A 22914-nucleotide genomic window follows, 5' to 3' on the forward strand; every position below is an offset into this window, starting at 1 on the left:
CACAATCATGGGGAATTCTGGGAGTTGAAGTTCACAAGTCTTAAAGATGCCAAGGTTGAACACTCCTGTTTTACTGCATCCTAATATTTTCTTATCAAATGAGGGGGAACATAAACTTATCAGACAAAGACTCTCCATCTCTATTTAGTTAAACCCTTCATATCCCCATAACAATGGAAGACATATGATAATGGCCTGAAGGGCAGGAAAAATTAAAATTTAACTTTATCAATAGTGAAAATATGGATGGAATTACTCCCAGGAAGTTTCTGGAACAGCACTTGTGCTGAAGCAAAATAATATCCTAGCTATCTAGGAGCTGAGTCACGTCTGCCTCAAGTGACTGGAAAATGATGAAATGTTATACCACTGGACTTATTTTTTAAAAAGAAAAGCACACAAAAAAGAATAGGCAAAGAAAAAGAGTAATATATTTGAAAAACGTCTCTGCCAGATTTTGAATCACTAATCTTTTATTTATAAAGCAAATTCCATAGCCATTATTATATTAGTGTATTCAAGGTAAAAAAGTAGCTCTGAAAAACAGTAGCAATCAACAGGTTAGTAAGGAAGGAATTTTTATTTTAAAGTTGGTTTGTTATTCCTTTATGTGCCATTTCTGCACTTTGATGCTTAAACCTCTTATATATAAGTTTAATTTAGAATGTGTGTGTTTGTGTGCATGTAAATGTGTATGCACAACTTACGTGTTCCAGAAAGACCTACCCATAAGAAAGAAAGTGATTGGCAGGTGCTTTCCTGGAAGAGAAAAGTGAGAGGGCAGAGAACAAGGGAACTGTCCAATAGGAGGGTATGGAACCTGCTAAAGAGTAAAGCCAAGGCAGAAGTAGCTTAAAGATGAAATACAGATACGGCTTTGGCTGGGTTCATATATTGTGCCAATGGTTAAATTATGCTTTAACCTGATTTATTGAACAAGCTGTAGTTTGTTCATAAATTAATGCTAAGCCATGGATCATGATGTATAAAAAACATGAGATCAGATTCATACAAATGTGTAGCTAAAACCATGAAAATTACACTGGGATTTAGCATTTTGTATGAACTAATCTGTTTAATGTAGTTTGATGTAGTGCTTAAGACATCTGGCTAGAAATGGGAGATGGTGAGTTCTAGCTCTACCTTAGGCGTGATGTTAGCTGATTGACTTTGGGACAATCATTTTCCCATAGCCCTAGGAAGCAAGCAATGGTGAACCATTTATGAAATCTTGCCAAGAAAAGTGTAGAGACTTGTCCAGGCAGTCACTAGGAGTCAAAAAATGACAAATTTTGTAACAAAAAGTTACAAAAAACTTATAATTATTACACATAGAATGCACTACTTTTTAAATGATGAAATTTGGAATAGAAGTTCAAAACTATGAAATGGGTGAAATCTATAATAGCTATTTGGTCCTGTGTAGTTTATTCAAAAGTGAATTATAATTGAGTTCACTAGCTATTTCTAGATAATTAAATAGAGCACAATTCAACTGTAGCACCCAGTGCATGGAAGCTGACCTCATAAAAGTTAGGTAGAATCAGCAATGGCTAGTGTTTATTTTATTAGGAAATACCAAGAAAATGAAAGCCATCTATTCTTTTTTTTTTGCTGTCAAGATTCCACATCCAAGAAATTACATGGATTCAAACTCCATTTGTCTGTACTAATTATTTAATGCAGTCTTATTTTGTTGATGTTAGGTTTTTTTAAAGAGTGAAAACTGAAAGTTTAATTAAACTTTAAAGCCTTAACCCTTAAAAATGCCTCCAAGTTGGGTAATAATTCTTCTGATACATTTTCCTGCTCCTTTTTCAACACCAATAACTCAAATCTATTACTGTGAGAACTTAAGGACAGATAGCCTGAGGACATCTGACGAAAAGCAAGGCTGAGGAATCAATATATAATTTATAAAGAAACTCGTCCACACTTAACCCTCCTCTTAGCAGGATCATTTATAAAGCAATGTACAAAATGCATAATCTTTCTCCTAAAATTCCTGGCAGAAAGTAGCAATATCCTTAATGTTTGAGAAATCTAGATACTACATACTTAATTGCTTTGAATTATTTCATTCTGCAAAAGCATGGAGGTTAGTGAATGGTTCCTTTTATTTTCATCTCAAAATTTATTTTGTATTAAAACCGGGGTCTTCCAGAGGGCTATAGAAGGACAAGTCCCATGCTTCCTAACTCACAGGGCCCCTCACCAGTGACCACACTAGTTGTGGTTTCTGTAAATATGAGAGGCCATTATTAAATATGGAGGCCATTATTTCATCATCTGTAGTTTAAAGTGTTCTGAGTTATAAAAATAAATCCAGTTATAATTTCCAAGTGGAGTGAAAAATTTGGTAAATATGTAAGAAATTGTGCAGAGTGCTGATTAAACTGAACAAGACTGTAATTGAACAGCAAATCTGTAAAAACTGCTAAGAGGAAAGGCCCTGAATATAACACTATTTTCTGGACAAAATCAAGGAATCAAGTTTCAACAAAGGCTTTCTGGAGTTTTTAAAATGTAAATATTCCTAAAAAATCTGAAACTGAAAGTGATTGATTTAGAACAGGCTTACAAATAAACTAAGGTATTTGTTAAGATTAGCCCAAATGTAATTTTCTTAATTCCTTAGCAAGGAACATCATTTCTAAGGTGACCAACCATCCTCCTTTAGGAAGGACAGTCCTCCTTTTTTAAGTTCTGTCCTCCCTCGAAAAGTGTCCTCCTACATGTCCTCCTTTTTGATATTTGAAGACTAATCTGCAGGGCTTTTTTTTTCTCATAGAATGCTCAGAAGGGGATTCTGGCACCTTTTTTTGATGTTTTTTTTTTCAACTTTTGCATGAGCTGTGCTACTCCCCCTACTGACTTTTGAAAGCCAATAGGAATTGCTGCTGAGCGCGCCAAAACATGCAGCTGGCAAACTTTGCACATGCAAGTTGTCTATAGCGAAGGCGAATTGGCAAGAACTTTGCATCCCTCCCTGCTACCGAACTACACCATCTCCTAGTTAGTCCTGAAGATACCTGGAGGAGACTAACTTCCATTTAGGGATGGAAAAATAAAAAAAAAAGAGGAAATGCCATTTCAACGATAAATTGAATAAAGAATTTCCATTCATCACATCAAAGAAGGATAACATTGTTTTCTGCAATATTTGCAGCGGAGAATTTTGTATTGCAGTTGGGGGCAGAGCAGCTATTACAAAACACTTCACCACCAAAAAACATAAGCAATCATCAGATGCATCTGTTTCCAGTTGTAAAGTAACAAGTTTTTTTAAAACTTCAAAGTATTCTGAAGATGAAAAACAGTTAGCTGCAATGGAGGGAACATTTGCATTCCATACCATACCATAATTCACAATCAAAGTTTTCGTAGTATGGATTGTACAACTAAATTATTGAAAAAGTTTCACGATGCTAAATTTTCATGAGCCAAGACAAAATGTGAAGCTATTATTAAATCAGTATTTAAAAATTACTGTGACAAAATACTTACAGAAGACTTGGAAACTACAGCATTTGTAATGGTTTTATCTGATGAATCCAATCATAATGAAACTAAATTGTATCCAATACTAGTAAGATATTTTAATGTTACCAAGGGCATTCAAGTAAAAATTTTAAATTTAGAATCCAATGAGGGTGAAACTGCTGAAATTTTGTCAAACCATCTATACAGAGTAATAAATGAAAACAATTTGAAATCCAAAGTTGTTGCACTAACAGCTGATAATACAAACACAAATTTTGGTGGACAAAGACGCAAAGGGGTCAATAATGTGTATGTAAAATTACAAGATTTATTCCGAAAGAAAATACTAGGAATAGGTTGTAATGCACATATTTTGTTAAATGCAATCAACATGGCATCATGTGCCATGCCAATTGATGTAGAAGTAATAATAACTACAATTTATTTGTATTTTAGTCGTTTTATTGTTTGTGTGGCTACTTTAAAACAATTTTGTGAAGAAGTGAATGTTCAATACAAAAAACTTTTAGGATGTTCAAAAGTTAGATGGCTTGCTCTAATACCTGCTTTAGAGTGTGTTCTACAATTATTTGAGCCTCTCCGTTCATATTTTTTAAGTTTAGACAAATGTCCTAAAATCCTGGAATCGTTTTTCAATAATGAAATATCTGAGATATTAATGTATTTTGCACATAATCAAGCATCTATTTTTCACAAAACGATTCAAAAGATTGAAGGTGAACACATTTCAGCTACAGAAGTTAGTCTTATTTTGAATGATTTTATCCTTCAATATAAAACTCAATTTGAAGAAAAATTTCTTCCTTTAGTTATAAAAATAAAATTGTCAGACTTAGAGGAATCAAATCCGGGCATAACAGAAAAGTTTATCAAAGAAGTGCAGAATTTTTACCAAACATGTTTTCAATATATCGAAGAATGGTCTGAAACAAACATCACAGGAAATAACAGTTTCAATGATGTTTTTTTACTTCATCGCAAGTATATTGGACAGATATTGAATTTTTGTTGAGTTTTTATCTAAAGAAATGCCAGACATTAAAATAGACAACAATTGTCTCTTTGAAGAAATTAGAAGACTGAATGTATTTTTAAATTCTGAAAAATTAATACAATAAACACATTGCAATTGATAAAAGATGTGTGGAACTATTCAGCCATTTCAAAAATGAACATATTCCATGTGAAAATTTATTTATTCTTGTTCAATTTACATTGTGCTGCCCTGGAACTAATGCAGCAGTTGAAAGGTTTTTTTCAATTGCTAATGATTTTTGGAAAAGTGAGAAATCGAGATTGAATGTTAATACTCTAGCTGCAGCACTTGCCGTAAAATTCTGTCTGAAGGATATTTCTTGTTCAGATATTTCCAATATATTGTTAGAAGATGATACATGGACAAAAAATATTCATTCAATGGAAAAGTATTCATTTAAATAATAATTAATAGGCATGTAAGCATAATTACAATATAAAATGTTATTGTTACAAATGCTTTTTATTATGCATTTATCATATTATAGTGTATTCTGTATTATTGTTGCAACCAATAAAATGTTTCTTTTATTTATGATATTTTTTTCTTCAATTTATTTGTGTCCTCCTTTTCATTGTAAAAAAGTTGGTCACCTTATCATTTCCCCACTAGGAAACTTTCCCCTCCAGAAAGTCGATGGGGAAAGCTGACAGGGAAAGTCCCACATGCCACAGAGCTACTATTCCCTCCTGGAGGGCAGCTCTTTGAGAGCAAAAAGGGTGTTGCTGGGAAGGAACCTCAGCTCTGAGTTACTCCTCTCTCAGGAAGTTCTTTGAGAGTAAACAGACTGCCTGCCAAAGGCAGGCTGCAGAAATAGAAGTTGGATCCTGAAGATCTGAGGTTAATTCCTGCAGCCCTTTGGAGGAATTCCCTTAGAAGGGAGCTGGACTCAGCAGGCAGTTCTTTCGCTCTATCTGCTTAATGACCCAGGAGATGCTGAATGACTGCAACCCAAGATGCTGGAATTGTGGTTGTTGAACAAACCAGGCATATGGATGTCTCACTTAACAACCACTTCAATCAAAGACTGAGATTCTAGTCCTAATTACGGTTATAAATTAAGGACTACCTACATTGCATCTCCTAGAATTCATTAGTCATCACAAACAATGCTGAGAATTTTGAAATTTTTAGTTCCTACCTCTTGAAAAAAAACCCAGATTAGGAGATTTTACATGATTTAGGTCAAAAAATAATTCTGGTCAAAAAATAATTTAGGTTAAAAAAAACAAAATAAAAAACAAAAAAAAAACCCAAAACCCACTCCTGTTTCTACACAACTTTATTTAGCCTGCCAAGAACCTGCTTGTGAAATATGCCCAAGAGGTATAAGAATGGTGATAAACATCTATGATGAAGTCTTTGTGTAGTGACCCACTCCCTTGAAAGTTATGCATACTTTCCAATGAATCTGAAGTTATATTTTTTCCAAAATATCTTTCATTAATATTTGTATATGGTATTTAACTGTTATTAGTTTAAGCTGATTAGTTCTTGTGGTCAAATCTTCATTTCCTGAAGATCACTATTTAAAATAGTTGTGTGTAACACTGCAGAATCAGATTTTTGTTTCACTATTTGAAATGTTCAGTTAACTAGGATGGAGTGAACAGGACTATCATTTGCTTGAACAATTTTATACTTACTGCATTTACAATAACAGCTTCGTAATTCCCAAATCTTCATAGAATGACCTAGTTTGTACAAATGGTTCCTAAGGTTTTGTATGATTTCATTTTAATAGGTGTGGAGTTTTGTAGGGTTTTCTAGGGTTTTGTGTGATTTTATTTTAATAGGTGTATTTTATAAACCACAGTGGTTTGTAAAGCATGGCTTACGGTCAAACAAAAGCACCAGAAATATCCTCTCAAGCCCAAGAAAAGGAAACCCTAACCCCATCCATATGTTTAAAATGGCCCATGTTCACACTGCACTGTTATCTAGTCCAGCTTTCAACCCTTACTCTCCAGCCTAATAAATTCAGCTTCTGACTAATGAAAGTTTGGCTGCCCAATTGTGATCTGTTCAGTTAAAGAAACCATGAGTTACGCCTAATATGTAATCCAGATCAGTAAAAATCTCCACCCTAGTTTCTATATGTATTGAGGAGTGGTTTAGTAGACTGTAACTCTTGCAAAAATCGAAAAAGTATTATCATTACAATATGCTTGCTGTTAAGTTGTCCATGACATGTTTAAACATGATCTGACTTGCCCTTTCCTTTAAGCTTTAAGGACACTCATTGCTAATAAAAACAGCTTCTTTTTTGAATTTATGAGGTTGAAACTAGTTTTTTGAGTAAATTTGTATTATATACATTCAGATAAGTAAGTGAAATATTGGTTAAAATACTACAGCAATAGTAATAAGATTATAAAAAAATATTGCTCAAGGTAAGATGGGTGGTAAACAAACAAACAAACAAACAAACAAACAAATAGTTGCACCCATGGGCTGATCTTTTTGTTTTGAAACTAAAATGATTGGTTGTTGAAGATATTTCAGATAGGATTGTTAACTGCTTAATTGTGATTTCTCTAAATTGTATTATTCTCATAAGTCTTTATTTCTACCTTCATTACATTTTACATTTACTTGCTAAAAGTATCTGCTTTTATAAATCTTGTGATTTTTATAATTTACTTCTTTGTCAGCATTCATGTCTGTTTTAAATCAAACAGCTTTCTGGAACAATATCTTTCCTATTAAAAAAAAAGTCTCAGAAGAAACACTAAGCTTTCTCTCTGAAAAAATTATTTTCCCCTGATTGACAAAGAATGGCAGAATTTGGAGATGAAACAGGTTTGTTCTTCTGACATATGGTACCTGACAGTCTGGCATGGCCTTTGGCAATTTGCAATTGGGCTGGGAATTAGAATAGTTGAAACCTATCTCAAGCAGAGGGTGCCTGATTTGAAAAGGGACCTCTAGAACAGAACTTTTAATACTAAATCTGGTCCCTTGACTGAAAGAACCCATAATATAGGTCAGGCATGTCAAACTCGTGATGTCACGTGACATTGTGCAACATATTGGGCCGATTTTGCCATTGCCGGCAATAGGGTGGGCACAGCTTCCACATGATGCATCTGGCCTGTGGACCGGCAGTTTGACACCCTTTATATAGGTCAGACATGTCAAACACAAGGCCCAGGGGCCAGATGCAGCCCACAAAGTGTTTTCATGTGGCCTGTGAAGCTATCCTGGAAACAGTGAGGGAACAGCCCCCACTGCCTTGGCCCTGGCCCAGGTCAGCTGGGAGCAATGTACAATTTTGTGGTGGCTATCTATGCTGAAACGCATTCAGTCTTAGCTCCACAAGGCTGTCTGGAAACAGCGAGGAACCAGCTGCTGCCACGTTGGCCCCGACCCTTGGGTACATGCTGGGGAGGTGTCACCCTTTGTGAGAATGAAGAAATGCACCATCGCCTGGAAGTGGCCAGCAAATGGCCCTCGCCTACTTCACATATCTGGCTTGATGTGCTCCGGTGGAGGGATTTCAGCAGGCAGTGAGGCTCCTCAAGTGGACCACGCCTTGGCATTTGCCCCGGTCCTACCCCCTTCTGCCAGAGACCCTCAGATCTGTCCCACTCCTGCCCAGGCCCCCACAGGCACTCTTGAATTGAACAATGTAGAGCTGGCCATGCCCACCCAATAGGCCACACCCACGCAGTATGCCACACCCACCCTGGCCACACCCTCCCAGCCCCTGAAGGGCAATTGCAATGCTGATGCAGCCCTCAATGAAATTGAGTTTGACATCCCTGATATAGGTAGTCCGCACTTAACAACCACAATTGGGATAGGCAAGTCCATTGCTAAGCAACGTGATCATTAAGCAGGACATCACACATGATTGTGACAGGCTTACAGCTTCACTTCTGCCATGGTTGTTAAGTGAGACATCATGTGACTGTGACTTGCAATTTTATTGCTGGCTTCTCCATTGACTCTGTTTGTTTTAATCTGGCTGTAAAACATACAAATGGCAAATGCATGATCACAGGACAATGTGACAGTCGCAAATTCCTGCTGGTTACAAAGTGCTGGAATCTAATGGGTGGGGGGATGCCAAAACAATTGTAAGTGGAAGGACAGATTGTAACATTACTTTTTCAGTGCCATCATAACTTCAAATAGTCACTAAACTGGGCAGACATTAAGTGAGGACTACCTGTTACCCTTCCTAGATTTAGTCAATCATTTTTTGCCTGAGACTTGATAGAAACTTCTATATCACAGTTACTTTCAACTATTTAGTTACTCTTTCTTTCTTTCTTTCTTTCTTTCTTCCTTCCTTCCTTCCTTCCTTCCTTCCTTCCTTCCTTCCTTCCTTCCTTCCTTTTCTTTCTTTTCTTTCTTTCTTACCACAAATTACTGTTTTTGCTTTAGTGTTTGCCATCTGTTAATAATCTGCTGTCTCCAATTGTTGAAAAAAAAGCATGATGATCAAATAGGCCTAAAGACAGGTAGGTAGGTAACTTATTAGGCAAAGTCATGACATAACAACTATAAAAGCAGGAAAATGGAATTTTACCCAGCTTCTGCCACTTGCATCTGGTTTAACCAGGCATTTCAAGTCTCAGTATTCACTAATGTGGAAATGAACTTAAGAAACACTTTTACAATTGTTTATTCACTTATATTAGAACAAGCCCCATGCTGAACACAGAAATATTTATTTTAAGCAAATCTGTAAATATAGATCTGTACTTCTATCTGATTTATGCCAGTCCAGTTTCCAGTTTCTCTTTATCAAACAAAAAGAAAGTTATATCATGTTCAGAGGTGACATCTATCCTACTTATACTGTTGTTTTTTTTTTAAAAAAGTTAGTTTGCCCTCTAAAGGCATAAAGTTATTTAGAAAGATATCAAAATCCTACTTATTGGATCAGTAAATAAAGTGAACCACCCTGCCCATGGTAGGACATTTTGTACCATTCCAAACAAATAGGTGTTCAGTCTCTTCTTGAAAACTTCCAGTGGAAATCATCTGCTTACATTATTATATTTTCAGCAACTCTAAGACAACCTTTCCACTATAAAGGTAAACCAAGGGGATAAAAACTAGTCTTCGATTCAAGTCACTATAGCAGTTTAGAAATATCCCGTTAGTTTAGCACAATCCTGAATGTATTTGCTGAATGCATGTGTCCTCCACCAAGTGGTAAGGAAGCACTCCTATAAAATCTGCAACAAGACGACCCTGTGTGGATTCAGATTAGGGCTGTAGACAGGAGCTGAAAATTCCAAATAACCACTAGCCAGCAGCAAGAGGTAGATAAAACTAATTCTTTGTTGCCATTAGTGACCATTTGATTATTATTATTATTATTATTATTTTTGGGCAAACCAGAAATGGAAGGCCTAATTTAGGGGGATGTGAACTGAGCTTTTATTTCAATAATATGAGGGGATTTGGAGCATGGAAAGCCAGGCTTCTCCATCCATAAGATCTGCTTTTGGAATGGCTACTCCTGCTCCCAGGAGAAACTCTAGCTCTCTGAAACACACAATTAACCTGACCAGGAATGAATAATGTGATAATAATTAACTTCAATAATTAACTTCTTTGAAGAAAGATTACATAAATCATGACGGGAGTAGTCAGCATGGGCATCTAGCCAAAGCAACCAGTCCTGCAATCTGTAATGTTGAAGATAATAGATTAATACATTTGTATTTCCAAATACTGATTATATATTGCCATCATGACATGCATGTTCATTTCCCACTAACATTTGCCTGATCATTGTCAGTGGACAGAATACTGACCTCTGGAGATCATTGGTCTTCTCCACCAAGTTGGCTGCTACCTTCCCAACTGTCTAGTACTTGAAGAGAATATAGTTTGGTATCTGAATGAAACCAATTAAATAACATAACGTAACGTAATGTAAGGTTACATAACATGAGTTGGAAGGGACCTTGGAGGCCTTCTAGTCCAACCCCCTGCTCAGGCAGGAAACCCTATACCATTTCAGACAAATGGTTGTCCAATCTCTTCTTAAAAACTTGCAGTGCTGGAGCATTCACAACTTCCGGAGGCAGGCTGTTCCACTGGTTAATTGTTCTAACCATCTGGAAATTTCTTCTCAGTTCTAGGTTGATTAGTTTCCATCCATTGCCTCTTGTCCTGCCATCAGATGGGATGAAGGACTGGAAACTACACATTCAAGCAAGTACAGTTTTCTGAACCTGGTCCTGATTAAAGATATACTGCATTCTTTCCTATCTATCTCCCCTTTTGCCTCATTCTACATCTGAATCGACCAATGTGTGAGTTGTTTGTCCTTTTAAATTTGTTTGATCACAAATGATGGGAGAAAGAGTGGAATTCTGATGAAAATGGATAAGAAATCTTTCACTCTGCAAACACTGTGCAAAAGTAAGATAGGAAGAAGCTGTTTTCCAGAGCAATAAGAAGCAACTCAGTTCACATAGTTTGTAAGACAGAAAGAGGGTGGAGACAGCTCCTCCCTAATGGTTTCCAGAATATATGTCTAATGTAGGGAATAATCAGCTTCAGTTTGGCAAGATTCTTTCTATAGGTGTGTGTAACAATAAATAAATATCCTGGAAGAATCATACCATGTTCTTTTTGGTTTTTGGAACCTGATATAAACTTAAATTAGACCAGGGGTCCCCAAACTTTTCAGCTCATTGATCCCTTCATGAAGTTTCAGATTGGTAATAAATTCCCTTTTTATATAGAAATAATGAATATCACTTTAACTAATAGTACTATGAATAACAAGTTAAAATAATAAAGGATAGTCCCATTGATGCTTGGAGGTTAATACCCATCACTTTGAAGAATCCTGGATTAGACTTTAAAAGAACTGCTGATATAGAAACTAATGGATTATTTTAAATTATCAGTGTAAGTTTCTATAAATGATATCACATTTAACAAATATGCCAGAAGTGAAAGAAAATTCATGCTGCAAGCTTATTTGTAGTAGTGCCAAGAGGGAACATTTGTATCCTTGCATTGTCTCTGTGCTGGACAACAAATTGCAAAGCAACTGGAAGATAAACAGACATGAAAAAAATGACAAAACTGAAAAAAAAAATAGATCATTGAATGTTACTACCAATATTGACTACCAAAACAGGGGATTCCAAAAGTAAATTTACAAGTTTGGAAACAGAAATTCTCAGATTCAACCTTTACTGTATAATGTTAATGAATTCATAATGGATTCTGGAAAGCAAGATTTTCTCTGACACTGAGTTGGAAGTAATTGAGCAGAAAGCAATTAATAATTTTTGCTGTCTAAACAAACAAAAATTATAGATAATTTTAAATGGAATTGCAGAAATGTAGAAGAATATAATTTAGATCTATAAGAACAACTGACAGGTTGGGAAATAGAAGCTTTACAGCTAACTAATCAGCAAATAGAACTGACTAAGAAAACAAAAAAAAAATCAAATGAAAGAAGCAGAAAGAATACAATTACTACAACTAAAATACATACAAACAAAAGACTTGGACTGACTTCTGCATATCAATATGGCACTCCAAGCAATTCCAACAGAATCTATCAAAGAAAAAAAACCAATTAATATACACCACTGCTCATGAAACAACGGAATAAGGAATATAAGGAAGCCAAAGGCATTTATTAAGGGAAAGTCATAGTGGAAAATTCATTTGAAACCAAAAGTTTTTAAAAAGGACATATTTGAGCAATCTGAAGGGTATAAAGCAAGCCTCTGTCAAAAATGAAAAGCATGAGCTTAACCTCATAAGATGATATATTATCTATACTATCTTTGCTACCAAGTCCATTGTAGAAATCTCAGAATATGTAAATTAATAAGTTGTGGTAATTCAATGATATGAATGATATGAAAAAAAATCAAACAAAACATCATGGAATTAATCAATATTTGTCCTGTAAACATTTAGGAGATGATCATAAAATATTCAAAGGACCTTCAAATCCTGATAAAGAAAAAGAAATGAATATTAGAACATTTCAAGGGAAAACACAAGAAAAAAGCATGATCGTTCACAAAGGGGAGGGGGGGATAATTAAAGAAAATGGAAGATGTGATAAACACAGAAATGCGGGTCAGAAAGATTGAGAAATAACCCAGAAAAAGATGATCTACATGGCTTATGGATTAAACATCTGAGAAGCCTACGCTGCAGGCTATCAACATACTTGAATGGCCTTTTGCAAACAACAATGAACAGTAGATGGCATTTGGGAGAAAAGTTGTAGTAAAAACCAAGGGAGAGGAAATGACACCTGAAAACTAAAGGTTTATAACTTGCCTGGCTATAACATTCAAACTATTTACTAGAATCACAGCAAATCTATGGTTTGCTTCTTTGAACCCAAGTACAGTTTTCTTAGTGGAACAAAAAGAGATTTGCAAAGATTCATATGGCATGAAAGGCTAGATACTGATTCACAAAATTATCCTTAAAAAGAAAAAAAAAAAAAAAAACCCTAGCTCCTTGGTTTTGAAAATGTTTGGAACTTTTTAGAATAAGCAGAATATTAGAAAATTCCTGGAAATGTTAATGTCTTCATAGGAAACAAACTTTATGGTAAAGGAGGGAGACTTAGTAAAAATAAAAACAAAACAATGCATATCTCAAAGAAACTCATATGGGCAATGATGGTGTATACCAAGGTACAAAACAAAGTCTCAAAATGAACTATTTCTTTATATGGATTATCTAAAACTACACAGTAAATCAAAAGCTGACAGTGAATCTCTGTTAGACATTCTCCATATACTTAGTGAAGACATAGGAATGAAATTCAGACTGGATAAATTTCCTAGTTTGGCATTTAAAAGTGGCATGATTATAAAAGAAGATGGCCTACACCTAATGAATGGAAATGCTGTGAGACACCTGGCATCTGAAGTACGATGCAAAAGCTTAGAATTAATAGAAGTTACTAATTATTGATCAATCAAATTATAATGGCTACTAGATAAATGTATATGAAGCAGTCCTAAAAATTAAAATCTAAACTAAATGTTGGAAATATTGTTAAGTCAATAAATACTTGAACAGTAATTAGATCTACTACAAGATGACTGGCTGGATCCAGGCAGACTTGGAAAACTTGATTAGAAAGCAAGGAAACTAATGACAATACATCACATCCTTCACATATTATATATACCTGGAAATGCTACCAATAGAGGACAATGGAAAATAAAATTTGTCTGAACAGTCTGAATAATTATTTCACAAAAAAATATGCAAGCTATACTTACGGAAGCTTATATAAAAAAAGTCTACTGAAGAAAGCAAAAACCAATCAGAATTCAAGAAAGACATAATTAAAATTCAAGATTTGCTGGAAAAGCAAACCAACCCATGGCCAGCATACTGTATGCTTGATAGTGAAGGAAAAACAGATCAAAATCTGATATGGTTATAACTGAAATCTGGAATATTTTAAAAAGAAATGGAGAGAACAATAATGGCAGCTCAAAAACAAAAACTCAAAATAAATATAAACCAATCTTTGTTTTGTTTTGTTTTTTGTTTTGTTTTTAATCCCACCTTTAATATTTTCATAAATAATTCAGAGCAGAAAACATATCTAATGCTCCTTTTTCCCACAACAACCCTGAGAAGTAAATTGGGCTGAGAGTTATTGACCCAAAACTACCCACCTGGCTTTCATGTATATAAACAATGCCATGGTGTAGTTTCAAAAATCATCCATTGGAATTTATGTAAAAAAAATGGTTTTCTCTTTGCAAGGCAGTAGGATCATATGCTTAAGTTTGGCCAAATGATGTCATCAAAATGTTGAGTAATTTCTTCAGAGAAATTAGAAATCTCTGCTTATCTGTTGATTGTTGGCAAGGAAGTTTTGTGGTCCAGGTACTCCAGAAGAAATTACATACAGTATAGACACAACATACAGTGTAAGGACTGTAACAGCCTCTATGTAGGACAAACAGGCAGAAGACTAGCAGAGCAGTTTCATGAGTACCAACTAGCAGTTAGAATATATGATGAAAATTCTTTAATTTCACAACACATGGACAGACTTAACCATACTTAACCAAACTATGAGCATCACCGATCAAGCCAAGTCCAAAAATGCTAGAGAATTCCTGGAAGCCTAGCACTCAAGACAAATCAATATCAACATCTACATATCTTTCAAAAGAGACAATCAAAAAGCTAAAAGACCACAACACCACCTTACCATCAACCATCGCCCAAATGACACCAAGACCAAGATTAATACCCCTATCAAGGAACCACCATCTCAAACAATCAATAGTTAACAATGACTTAATTAACCACCAAGAATACTCCCACCAATACTGACAGAGCAAGCTATCCTATATAAACAGACAGCAAATCCCACTCCCTTCTAGCACTGATGATGTTAATGAAACATCTGCAAAAAACCAGTCAAGCTTAGAGAGCACCAAGGAACCCACATTAATAGATTTATTGATGTTGAAACATATTTATTTATTTATTTGTTTGTTTGTTTGTTTAATACATTGTTTGCTTGTTTATTAAATTTATTGGCCACCCAGGGTAACTCTGGGTTTTTTTCATGATTAAAGACTCTACCTGAGTGAATATTATGAGCAAATATGTTGAAACAGCATCTCCTATGCTGAAGGTTGACCTCTGCTCCATTATTAGTAGCTACTATTCATTCTTATCATGATGCAAATGAAATGTGGTGAATTTACCAAGCAAGTCTGTAACATTTCACTGTGAGAAAATGTAGTAAATATAGTTTGTGGGCAAAATCAAGCACTTCTGAAAAGTGGTTTGTTAGGTGTGAAATAATACTACTACTATTGCTGAGGCAAATATTCACAAAATGGTATTTAGTAGGCAGTTTTTTAATTACATCATTCTAGAAACAATTCTGGAACAGGATGTGTTAATCTACTTTGTTGGCAGAGAATTATCTATATGCAAGCCATGTAATTATTATATTGCATCAAGCAAACTCCAGGCATCCTTATCATATATACAGAGGCACTTTTATTTGCATAGAATAAGTGATTCCTTTCTGTACTTCTGGTTTTCCCTAAGGTATGTCACCCTTTCCATGATGACAGAATATTTTTTCCTTTGATTTTTAAAAACTACTTATTATTCTTTTTTCTAGAAAAAAGAGCAAAGAGGCAACCAAAAGGAGACTAAAAATAAGTGATACGTAAATATAAAAATATCTATAAGTGGACAGAGGAATTATCAAGATTGTATAGTTGTATGCTCAATATATTGTTGATTAGAAATTAGTCACAAATTCTAATTCTACTATATTTATTTTAAGAAACAATTGCTAAAAATCTTGATGCTTAACATTTCCCCACCATATGCTATATTTTTATATTCTATGATCACAAATTATAATCTTATAACAAAGAGTCCTCTCTGCGTCTCAGAGAAGGAAGACATAATGAAAAGGAATCCATTCATTTTCCTTTACATTTTGACAGCCCAAATGAATACTGTTAAATCCAAATTAGGTGGAGAGATTTGTTATGTAATAAATCACTGAGTTCATTCACTGAGACAGCTACTAAAATAACTCTATTGGGAAGGGAGGAGAAAAAGCCTGGATATCTTTATCTCAGGCCTCAAAAGGTATAAGGAAGATCTTTTTTTTTTCATTGCCAATTTATTTTGGCAATAATTTAAATTGATAGAGACAGAGTATTAGATTTTTCATATCATCAGAGTAACAGGAATCTAATTTTAGAAATCATCCCCTAATCTTGTGGGGAATGGTCTTATTTAATGTGAATGTTTATGTGTTATTTCTAGTAGCCAAACATACTTGTGATAATTTTTACAAATTATTTTGAAGTTTGGCTGTGTTCAAACTATTGTCCCAGGCTGCCTTTACAGTACATCTGAATTCTAAACCACAACTTGATCCTGTTTGGGACCCCTAAATTGCTAAATTCAGATAGATCCCCAAGTTTCATCTCATCTCCCTGAATAGAAGGAAAGAAACAGAAAGGTAATATCCAGCTTTTAAAAACTTGCTACAAGTCATACTCATAATAACAAACTGAGCTTTCTCTTTAAGTCGGAATCCAGAATCCTGGATGAAATTATAGGAAAGTTCCACTGTAGTAACAGGATGCTCTCTGACCTAAAAGCTATAATAAGGTCTTGATATGAAAGCCTGAAGCAACTCATGCATTAATTAGAAGACAACACAAGAAGACAACATAACAAAACAAAGAACCCACTGAACCCTTCAGGGTGAGTGCCAGGAAAAGAATGATGAACCAACAAAAGAACTGACAAACCCTTAAAATGAAGAGTCATGGTTCCTGTCTGGGCCTTCTTGTAGCCAAGGTGCTACTGCTTTGTGATAGCGATACATCGGTGCACCCCTTTCCAACAATGGGTGTATTGGCTATTTTTGGGAGTTTCAATGAGCAATTTATCTTACCAGGATATTATTAGCTGACTAGAAATCCCACAGTTGAGAAGCTATTGCCAAGAAGTTATATGTGATCACGTGGCTAGAATCTATAGAATGAGCCAAATACTTTGATTAAGAAGCCTAAGCTGCCAAATTCAGACAGATCCCCAAGAGGATAAGCTTTTAATCTCATCACCAAAAGAAGTTGATTCTATAAAGGATTCATGAGCCTTCAAGATTGCTTATCTCTAAAAATGTAACTCCAAACCAAAAGATACTCAGAAAAATAAAATATAGCTTGACATGAAGATTCAGTGACATCTAAGTGGATAGTTATTTATGTATTATGCAATGCTTGGATTTATCCTTAAAAGTTAACCAGATTAAGCTATTAATTTTATCAACCTTTGACTTGTCTGGAACATTATAAAGTACTGCAGTGCAAGCAAATAGTTACCCTGGTTGAAATAGCAATTAATAGGATTAATTAACTCCCCTCCTGTGTATGCACTGCTGTACTTTTTCTTCCCCAAGTATAGAGAACATGATAAGTTCATCAATATGTCATCAGCTGACATGGTTGGCAAAGAGCAATCAGCACCAGGGTCAGTGAGGCTGCACATTTACAGCACAATTAAAACAATCTAGATTAACTGGCAGGATGATCCAAAGTTTGATGTCTGAAACAAGCTGATTCTGCAAGGTATGATTGCCAGGTGAAGTGTGGCTGACTCATAAGAGGAAAGTAGCTTGGAAAGCTGAGGAAACCATCTGAATAAACTGACATTGTGCACATTGCCTGAATTTACTTAAATTAAGGCCAGAAATGAATAAACTTTAAATGAATGGACCAACACTGAACTATTTCCTACTTTTTTATCTGTGAATCTTACCTAGAATACAGTATAAGTTTTCTTATCCTCCCCTAAATAGAAGTATTTTTGGGGGGTATGGATGAATAGCCAAGGCAAGAACAACCCTATGAGGGCTCAAAAAAGTTAAGAAACAAATGGGATGTGAATTTTCATAGCTTCAAGCCTTTCTCTGCAGAACAACATTACTATCTCAACATAGAATAGAGATTACCTTATATACTGGGAATTATGGTAACTGAAATTCAATAACTCTGAAGGGTATCAGATTGGGGAAACTTGCATATTATATTGAAAATTATGGTTATTTTGCACAACCAAATGGTTTTATTGGCCTGGTAGAAAAGTCTAATCCCATGCTGTCAGTGTTTTAGAACTTAACTGATAAAGAATGCCACCAAGAAATGCTGACAACTTACGCTAAATTGCATAATCTGAATGATCTTTCAGTAGCATAGATATGACGCACAATAATGCCAGAAAGTTGGAAAGACACTAATGTAATATTTGTACCCAAAGTGGATAAGATTTAAAGAAGACTTAAAGACTTAAAGAAGGAACTATAGGCCTATATCATTATCGATTCGTGATTACGAGTTGTTCTCAATTGCGAATGAAGGCAAATATACGTGTCCCAGAATAATGATGTGAAATCAAATTTGGGTCGGTCACCAAGACCAGAGATTTTCTCAAGCAATATAGTACTGATAGACTGCATATAATTTTGCAAGAATTTATTCAGGAGGATGAGCGTGGTTTTTTACCTAAAAGATAGTTAAAGGATAATGTTAGAAATATTTTCAAATATTTGGAAAAACATAACGAAAAACAATCTGTGCTGATTTTCTTAGATGCAGAGAAGGCCTTTGGTAATTTGAATTGAGTTTCTTTGCTCATTTGAAAGATACAAATTTTGGAGAGAACTGCAGATAATCCTCAACATAGTATCACAATTGTTAATGGAGATTTAACAAAACTTTGTAATGCAAAAAGGAAAAAACAAGGTTGTCTATGCTCTTTCCGCTTGTTTATTTTGGTTCTTGAAGTACCAGACAAATAAGTAAAGATGAGAGGATTGTGAGTGTAAAGAGTAAAAGAAGAAACTTATTAGTTAAGGGCTTTTGCAGATGGCATGGTGTTGGTTCTAGAAGAAATTTTAAAGGGAACTGAAATATTAAGGAGCTAGTTAAAAGAATTTAGTGCATTAGCAGGTTTCAAGATGAGTAAACAGAAGAGGAAGATATTAAGAAAAAATGTGAAAATAACAGATCAAACAGAACTGATGAATAAAATTGGTTTCAAAATTGAAAAAAGTGAAATGCCTGGATATCACTATAACACATATGAATTGTACTGTATGTTATTTTAAAATATTTTATTTCATTAATCAAATTTATATGCCTCCCATGTCCCCAATAGGTCAACTCTGGACAGCTCAATAACTATATTGAAACATGGAATGAAATATAAAAAGATGTATTAAGATGGGAGAAATTATAATTGTCATTGCTGAGGAGCATTTCTGTGATAAAAATGAATGTCTTGCCTAGAATGTTATTTTAGTTTCAGATAATATGATGTATAAACTTTTATTGAAATTTGAAACAGAATAATAAGTTGGGCTAAAGGTTTTGTCTATAATATATATAGGGAACAGTGAGAAAATATGCAGCTGAAAATATTAAAATTCATATTATGTTATAATCTTAAAGAGCATGTTTATAAAATGATGTATCATTGATATACATTATCAAAGAAATTGTCTAGCATCTATAAGGCACTTCAAATTTATGTTAGAAATGTGAAAAACAAGAAGGGATATTTTATCATGTTTGTTGCATGTGTAAAAAAACTAGAAAATTTTGGAATCAAATACTTAAATTCAGGGATTTTAAAGATTAATATACAATTGAGGTTTTTATTTTGGAATTCTATGGCAAACAGTTGGAAAAGAATGATGGAACTTTGTTTTTGTACATAACTACAGCAAGATTATTGTACACACAAAGAAGGAAAGTTTTGGCATTAAGATTTTTTAAATATTTTGATGAGTAGACAGGATAGATTATAGAAAGAGGACAATTATATTGTAACTGTAGAGTAAGAAGTAATTTTATAATTGTACTTACAGCCATCATATTTTTGTAATCCTGGAAATTAGAACTCATAAAGTTAAACCAGCTATCTGCTACCCTGCTACCACAACTGATTTATCTTAGCAAAATAGTGCTTGCTTTCCATTTGCTATTCAGATTTAATTTGAATTTAATAGCCCTAACATATATCTTGCTTTATAAATAACACCATTATCATTTACAAGGGGAGCTACAGAAAGATTTCAAAGCATACCATATTCTTTAGCACATAAACAAATTGGCTGCATGTATTACATTTTCAATTCAACTTGGTGGCTACTGAATATCTTTGAACAGGAAGAATCTTATGTGCTCTTACCTACTCCTTTGCATATTGCACTGTGCTATTTTGATTGTGAAAGTCATTTTAATTTCAGAGTGGTACAAGTATAACAAACAAGCAAGCCCATAAGTAATTTGCCTCCATGTGATTTGGGTACATAAAATATAATTTAGGCTTAGCTCCAGGTGTGAAACAGACATGATGGTTTATTTAATGCACTCTAGATAAAAGAAATAACATATGTCCTAATATGTGAAAGCTGACAATACATCTTACATTCCTCCCTCCTATGTAACAATCAGTATTAACCCTGTACAATGGGGATTGACCCCAATCTGTTCTTTTATGGCTATTGGACTTTATGAGCATTAGACAGAAGCCTATAGGACATTTTCTTACTGTCCTATACAGAGGTTTCATAATTAAGTAACTACCACGCATCATCTCACATCATTCTATATTCTGATACTTTATGTCAGAAATGGGTTAACGAACTAACATGATCCCTGAAAGATCCATCCAGAAGGTATAGTATTAAATGCCCATAGGGATTGATCTAATCTACTGATCTATAAAGCTATTTGTTTACTTTTGGTTTTATCTAAGGGATTAACTCCACTATTGTGGTGGTAGGCCCATATGCTACCTTGTACAGGTAGTCCTTGACTTACAACAGTTCATTTACTGATCATTCAAAGTTACAATGGCCTTAGAAAAAGTGACTTATGACCATTTTTCACACGATTGTTGCAACTTTCCCATGGTCAGGTAATCAAAATTTGGATGCTTGGCAACTGGTTCATATTTATGACAGTTGTAGTATCCCAGGGTTATATGACCCCTTTTGCAATCTTCTGACAAACAAAGTCAATGAGGAAGCCAGATTTACTTCACAACCAAATTACTAATAACTGCAATGATTCACTTAATAACTGTGGCAAGAAAAGTCATAAAATGGGGGCAAAACACACTTAAATGTAACATTTAGCAACGTACCTTTTGGGCTCAATTGTGGTCCTACGTTGAGAACTTCCTGTAGTTCATGATAGCAATGTTCCAATATTTGAGGGGCTGCCACAAAGAAGAGGCCGTCAACCTGTTCTGCAAAGCACCAGAAGGCAGGACAAGAAGCAATGGATGGAAACTAATCAAGGAGAGAATCAACAAGAAATAAGAAGAAATTTCCTAACATAACAATCAATCAGTGGAACAACCTGCCTCCAGAAGTTGTGGGTACTCCATTATTGGAGGTTTTTAAGAAGAGGTTGGACAGCCATTTATTTGAAATGGTATAGGGTCTCCTAATTGAGCAAGAACTTGGATTAGAAGACCTCCAAGATCCCATCTAACTTGGTTATTCTCTTCTGTTTTGTTTTGTTCTGTTCTGTTCATCCAAATAATTCAGGGAGCCAGAATACTGCCTATTACAGTATTTTGTTTTTCTGTATTTTAACAAATTAGCTTTGACATATTTTCTGCATGTATTGTTTTTTTAAAATCTTTTTATTGAAATAATTTTCCTTAAAGCTTTTAAAAAATATTTTCCTGCAAACTGTTTTTGGTTCCTCTGGAAGAATGGTTTAGAAATATAATAAATATATAAATTTCCTGTAGGATAGTTTTTTGCTATTTTGTAAAGGATAGGACCATCAGACCTGGAATATAAAAGTCCAGATAAGTATATGATTTCAGCAGAAATACAGAACATTTAAACTACATTTAAAAGTCATCTGGGTTTTTAAAAACTTAAAAATAAAAATAAAAATTAATAATTGTAAAGTAAGTGTATCAAGCCTCTGTTAGGTTTAATTTTACTACACATTTACTATCAAGCCCTCCCAGCAAGTAAAAATATAAAGGCCAAAATTCTGGGTCAATTACTATAGTGATTTTCATGCTGTCACTTTGTCCTGCTATATATTTAAAATGCAGCTGTCAACCGCCCCCCCCCCCCAAAGGCATTTCTCCTCACTTTATTGCTTTGGTGAACCAGGCAATTAAGATTTACTAAGTACAAATGTGATTCAGTGAACACTCACTTAAATCCTATAAATCTTCATAATTTGTTTCCTTACAGCTTAATATAAGCTTTAAAGATCTATGGAAACTAACACCTCTACCTTTGCTCTGCATAATTCACAGTGACATCTGGCCCATAGTCCTTGCAAAGCATTTAGAAAGTTGGCTTTAGATAATTTAGCCACACTATTCTTCTAAACCCCTTTTTCCTTACAAATTCCATAAGGTGCTATGGATCTCATCTAAAAACCATACATTTAAATTGTGTCTCAGTTCAGAACCACCAATCCATAAATATGAAACAAATTCTAAGCATTTATTTTTGTGTTTACCACTGTTTTAATCTCAGTTTATGAGGTTAACCAGTTATTTTGGTTAACTTCATAAACTGAGATTAAAACAATGGTAAACACAAAAATAAATGCTTAGAATAATTGTTTCATGTTTATGGATTGGTAGGTTTAAAGGGTTGCAAGTAAAATCTCTGCTTCAGAACAGTCACTCTTCAAAGTTGGTTAAAGTGTTAAATGAAGAAGCTTCTCAGACCCATTCTAATGTAGAGAAAATTTTGATTAAAGCAGCATCATATGTTTAGGAACTGTTTTATCTTGGAACAAATGCAGAGTCTTCACTGTATGTCTTATCTCATGTGT

The 22914-nt window shown here is 34.5% G+C and overlaps 1 protein-coding gene across 4 annotated transcripts in view; it reads left to right on the forward strand.

Annotated features, from left to right (window-relative positions):
• The window catches only part of SLC13A1 (solute carrier family 13 member 1), a 76940-nt gene that overhangs the window by 9089 nt on the left and 44937 nt on the right, over positions 1 to 22914 (forward strand). For 2 of the 4 annotated variants that reach the window (XM_039328332.1, XM_039328335.1), the window contains exon 2: positions 10642 to 10720. The exons of 1 other annotated variant lie outside the window; for it this stretch is intronic. The gene's annotated coding sequence lies outside the window, so the exon portion shown is untranslated. One more of the 4 variants, XM_039328334.1, reaches the window with a different exon arrangement.

The sequence above is a fragment of the Crotalus tigris genome, unplaced genomic scaffold (assembly GCF_016545835.1).
Source record: "Crotalus tigris isolate CLP2741 ecotype Arizona unplaced genomic scaffold, ASM1654583v1 scf7180000024375.2447938, whole genome shotgun sequence".
Classification (NCBI taxonomy): Eukaryota; Metazoa; Chordata; class Lepidosauria; order Squamata; family Viperidae; genus Crotalus; species Crotalus tigris.